Source organism: Halyomorpha halys, unplaced genomic scaffold (genome assembly GCF_000696795.3).
Source record: "Halyomorpha halys isolate HHAL.00 unplaced genomic scaffold, Hhal_1.1 Scaffold29.1, whole genome shotgun sequence".
In the NCBI taxonomy this organism is placed as follows: Eukaryota; Metazoa; Arthropoda; class Insecta; order Hemiptera; family Pentatomidae; genus Halyomorpha; species Halyomorpha halys.
This window is the reverse complement of record NW_027115892.1, coordinates 2,090,225-2,096,633: the sequence shown is the minus strand read 5'-3', so window position 1 is coordinate 2,096,633 and position 6,409 is coordinate 2,090,225. Positions and strand designations below refer to the sequence as shown.

General features: G+C 25.3%; 1 protein-coding gene across 5 annotated transcripts in view; it reads right to left on the bottom strand.

Annotated features, from left to right (window-relative positions):
* The window catches only part of spri (sprint), a 759,753-nt gene that overhangs the window by 626,515 nt on the left and 126,829 nt on the right, over positions 1-6,409 (bottom strand). The gene's annotated exons all lie outside the window — the stretch shown is intronic.

Here is a 6,409-nt window from a genome sequence, read left to right as displayed (position 1 = left end):
TTTTTTCTTGAGACTGGTAATTTTTTAATAAATAATTCAAAACACTATCCAATTATAGTCTCAAAACTTTTATTTATTTTACACGTCCAACGTTTCGGCCAATTCGGCCATCTTCAGGGACAATCTACTACAAAAAGTTTCTATTATATGTATGATCCTACAAACAATTTAAATACTTTACATTATTATTTATAATTTACCTTACCTCAATATCACTATGAAAATATGAAAACATATAATTTAACCACTCTAAAAACTTCATTCAGGCTATTCTGCCCAGGTCAAAACATTTATATCTATGAAAACATTAAAAACATTAGGTAAAATTATTTTTTGTTAATAAGTATATCCCACATATGTTTAATTACCTAAATAGTCAATTATCAATTAAAAACCACAGTCGATGATTGTGATAAAAGTGTATTTATTAATAGTGTTTGCAGAGAAATAATTTTGACTGTGGTTTTTAATTGATAATTGACTATTTAGGTAATTAAACATATGTGGGATATACTTATTAACAAAAAATAGTTTTTTTTTCAAAATAAAAGTTTTGAGACTATAATTGGATAGTGTTTTGAATTATTTATTAATAAATAATTAAATGTCTAAAACTTCCCAATGCGCTTGCGTAAACGATGCCTAAGGTAAAAAGAAATCTTTAAATAAAAAATTTATTCCTACATGATTTAGAGCAGTTTTATGCTACTCAAAAAACAAATGGTTTTCATGCTATTACGGAAAATAAAAAAACAAGAAATTAATGTTTGAGCTTTTAGGCAATTTTTAAATATATATTTCCGAGAAAAATTGGAGGTCACATTGTTAAAATTTATAATTAGAAAATCTAAGTCGTTGGTGTCCGTAAAACGACGAAATCAACAAATTGGTTGTTCGGGAGTTTTTTTTGGGTGTTTTTTAATGAAATAGTCATTGATACTAATTAATATAACAAGATGAAACACTTCCAGGAACGTTCCAGATTCCGAAATATATAAACATATTGCTAACTAAGTTAAAAAGTTAACAATAAAAAAAAAAAGGAAAATAGATTAAAACATACAATAACAAAAAAGAAAAGAATTTGGACTAAAGATCCAATGATAGTGAATCCAAAGATAGACTGATAATAATTTAATATTTTCAGAGATTTTTACATATTTGATTTAATTTATTTTTCAAATAGAGGTAATCATATTAAAAATTTTCTCCTGATATATTTTCATTGATAGTGAAAAATTTATTAAATCTTCATTTTGACGGATGTAGGCTATTGCGAATCCAGTATTACTCTTCTTCATTTTGAAAGGATACGGAATCTACTTTGGTTAATAAATGGAGAATGGTAATGCTAGTAGATCCTATTCTCAGCCAAAAACAATAAAGCAATTAAAAAAATAAACCAAAAAACTGATTATAATAATGAAAGCACTTAGACGATGAATAACAGCTGATTTGTTGAAGTTCACACCTTTTACAATAAAGGTAAATTTAACCCTTTAATTCTATATTATATTAACACCTTATATAATGATATTATATATTAAAATTCATGAATATTGAAAGCATTAGGTGACCATAACAGCCAATAGTACGGATTGATGTGTCAATGGGTTTATCCCGGAATTCCTTATTCAGTGGAACGGAACCGTTTCTATTCACCATTAAAAAGAGAAATCGCACCTTTAAAGAAAAGGAAAACAAGAGAATAACAAACCCTGAAAAAAAATCAGGAAACAAAGTAATACAAATAATAAATATTTTTTGAAACAAGCACGTATAACTTATTTATTCTGATAGTTTTATTTTGCATTAACGTAAAAATCACCTATTATTATGCCAAATATACATAATGTCTAACAAATCATAAATCTTAGTGAGTTATTATTTATACTTCATATATACAAGGATACTCCCCAGGACATTACTACAAGATCTTCAACTTCCTTGCAAGTGAGAGCCCGTTCCCAGAACGGAGTTGCACGCACGCTGAAGAAATGAACTCGTGAGAGTTGGATGACTCACCTTTACATTGGTAGACCCGGGAAGGAGCCGTCAAACGAGACAGATATTTCGAATATTTTGAGAGCAGTCTTAAATATATAATAAGCAGTGAAATCTCTGAAGAACAGTATCTCGTGGGAGTATTTTTTCTCGAAAAAGAATTGTGGAATGTGCTTTCAATAGGAAGATTGAATTATTTGTGAGAAGAAAAAATAATATCTCAAATTACAACATGAATCTTCAATCTTTATTTGTGTTCACCAGCTCAATTTATCTGTCATGAATTGGTCAATTATTACTGTCCACAAATATTTGTATTTTGAAATAAAAGACATGAAATTTAAGGTTAAAATTTACTTGCTTATTTTTTTGGACTTTTTACATTTGTTTCTGATAATGAATTACCATTTTAATAAATTTTCGATTAAAACAATATTTTTTACAAAATACTAAAAATGAAATTTTAATTATTATTTAAAGAAAATTGTGAAATGGTTTATATAAATAAATTTAACTAAATTACAAATAGTTAAGTTCTGAAAAAAAATATAGAAAGATATTAATAATTATTATGAGACAATTTATAAGGGAAATGAATTTAAAAATGCAACATTGATGATTGATATATTTCACGCAAAATCTAGAATATTTTAATAACATAAGTATTTTTATGATCAAAAATACGATTCCTTGGCATACTAAGCCTAACTAATAACTAATAACTAAATATTAATTTTTTTGGAAGTAATTAATTCCATATTTAAAATAATATATGATGACAGGAATGGCGGAAGGTGCTGTGCAATATATGAATTAGGTAATATATAAGATAAAACAAAATATATAGATAAAACAAAGTAAATGAATAAGATTATTTATTAATCAGAAAAATAAATATGCAAAGTAAACAAATTGTTGCCAGAAATATTTTTTTTATTTTTATAAAATCATTTTTCCAATTGATTCCATTAAAATTTTATTATAAATCAGTTAGAAATGACAGTTTATTGATATAAAATGACTTATAAGATAATTTAAAATTATAACTAAATGAGCATTTGTTTATTCCAGATACTTTTACCACAATAGTTTTAAATAAGTTCTGAAAATTTGCTCATTCATGTTTTACGGGGTATTGACTACAAATTTCAACATTGTGTTCTTTGGTTTTTTGAAGAAAATATAAAAAGAAATTCCCAAAACATCAATAAATTAATATTTTTCTCTCAAAGCAGGAAAACTAGATATTTTTAAAAGCAACAAAAATCTTTAATAAATCAAGCATGAGTAGAAAAAAATACATTCTTTTAAAAAATTTTTTCGTATCATCGTTCAGCAGCAACCTTTGAAAGTCGAATAAGATTTAGTAAAATTATAAAAAAAAATTGAAGGTAATGCTTATTTATTCCTATCTCACAATTATAGGTAAATGTAATGAAAAGAAAAATTAAGTAAAGATTCCTTTTATATAAAATGAATAAAAACAATATCTAAAGAATTATGTTTCTTCCTTTCATAGAAGTAAACCAACGCATACTTTTTTAATGGCACTTTAATTTCTTTTTTTTCAAATATTATATACATTTTTATATATGAAAAAAATTAATAGAGAATGACCATTTTGATATTTGATAACTTAACAAATACCTACAGTCTTCAAAAAATTGACTATATGTCATATTACAATTACTTGTATAAGGCATTGATGTAGTATACATGCTGAACGACCATTATTAATCGTTGAAAAGAAGATGGCCAAGAGGACTCCTTCAGAAATAATAAATTTCATAAAAAAAACTCTAAGGAGGTCCCACTAAGTAATTATCTCTAGTACGCCACATAAATAAAACAAAATGTATTATAGTTTTTTTTATTATTTAAAATCATAATTGAAATATAGAAGAAAAATATATACAATATTTTATCAAAAACCTTACATTATAATGCTAATGGTAAATAAATTTTTCAATCCTAATTGGAAGCCTTTCTTGAAATTTCCCTTTATATTTATATTTTAAGTGTAGTTTTTAAAAATGAATTCCATTAAATAGTATACTATAGATGCTATCGAAACCCTTCATTTACTATCCTATCAAGACATAATTGATACCAATTAGATCAGTCCCAATCAACACTGTGGAAGTGAGAAATAAATAAAAGGTACAACTATTTCTCTTATTTCAATAATTATCACGGGTTCTACAGTCAAAGAATCGCAATTATGTTATACAATCCACAAGCTTTCAATTGGTTATCTAACCATTATTGTTATAAAATATATTTTGTGAAATCAAAAATAATTTTATTCATTAATGAAAATATCAAGTAGATATATTATATGTATTTATTTATTTATAAATATACCAAATTTGTTATGTAAATCTTAAATCCTCAGCTGAAAAATTATAACTAATTGATATTAAATAAACATCAAAATATTGAATAAAATTATATTTAATTAATTTTCAGCTAATGTCACTTAACTTTAGTTAAAAAAAAAAAATGAAATCTGGATCTGTTAAGCAAGAATTATACGTGTCTAGGCCAAGATAATTTGTATTTTAAAGAGAATGAGAAATGGGTAGGATATTATTGAAAGTTAATTTTAGGGTGTAATTCATTTAAAAATACAACAGGTATATACATGGATGTTAATAGATCCTAGCCCACTGTACCATAGTTAAGGGCCAGCTGAGAGCAGATAGTTGCAATAAATGATGATTAATTTAATGAAACAATAATAATAAAAAATAAAATAAAAATCCTCCAACATAAGTTTATGTTTATATAAATGTAATTTTATTAAATTGGGAGGATTTCTGGAATTTTAATAAAGAAATGAAAAACACTGTTTTAGTATAAATGTTACTTCTTAAGATATTATATGATTTGTTTTAACAATTATTTTTGTGATAGGTTGGTCTTTTCAGTAGATCAACGTTTTTACGTCCTAGTCATCGCCGGTAAGGAAGAGGCGGATGATCTGCTTTGTATAAAAGAAGAAATTCCATTGATTTAGCTCTTCTAATAGGTAAAATTGTAATAAACACCATATTACGTAAGTGTAATGTACCTAAATAATTATCTAATGGAGTTAAATTTATTACAAAATAAAAAAAAGTATGCTGATAGATAATTTAATTTTAGATCTAGATTTAGATGTGATCTATCAGTTCTTAACAGAAATAGTCATGAATGCAATTGTTATGTTTTGTTTTACCGATCTCAGTATTATCTCAGTACTTAATTCACATTTTTATTAGTAATTAATAAGAAAAAAAGACCAAGGTTATTTATTTGCAAAACTATTTACTTTATTTCCCTCTGGTGAGAAATAGGTATTTTTTGGTGAACTCAATTGAAACATTTTGGGGCCGTTTACCATTTATTTAGTTTTCTTTTCTTAAAATGCAAGGTGAGAATGCAAGATGATAAATGAAAGGAAATTTTTTAATGATGGTAATAATATTTTTTTTTTATATCATAAAATATAGGCGTTTGATCTTCCAGCGAACAGTCCTGAAGAAGGCTAGAAACTCTAGCCGAAACGTTGGCACTTTAAAATAAGTTAATCGTACTTATTTGTGTTTTTCATTTACCGCACCCCCAACCATCTTCTCCTCATTCATCATCCACGGTCAACTATCTCTCATAATTATAAAAAAAATTATTTTGAAAGATGATTCAATTCTGAAAGAAAAAAAAAACTTCAAATATTATTTATTTCATCATCCATTTTCAATTTTATTCTCTTCAAAACGTAGAATACTAACTGGAGCATGAAATGTTAGATAATAATGAATAGGATTAAAAACAATTAATTAATATAAGAGTATATTTAATAATATTGGGTAAGAATCTAGAGGAAAAAAGAGATTTGAGAAATAGACTACATGTATTTCTTCTGAAATATCGATAATTGATTATTTCAATTAAGAAAATTAAAAGTTTGTCCAATAACTTCCAGAATTTAGTCAAAAATAAAGAATTGAAAAATAGATTTTTTTATTGCGAAAGCGCTGTCCTTAACAGGTCATATGTTTCAAAGACATTAGATGTGGAGAAGGCTAAAAAATCATTTAACAATTTACATATTTATGAAGTTTATATCCAAATAGTTAATGAAATTAAAGAGATTAGTGTTTCTATTTTTAATTATTCCTAATTGTTAGTAAAAAATAAATGGAGAGGAAATATAAACATTCTTTTTGTATAATTTGCTTTTGTAATTAAATTAAGCTTGTGAATGATGTCAATGATATATACTATTTCAGCCATCAGTTAATTAACTCTATTAATATTTTAAATAAATCGACCACGGAGGGGTTTTTCTATTGCTCACACTTCGATCTGTTTGTAAACTGAATCATGTTCATAGATTCATATAAAGATAATTGATGATACA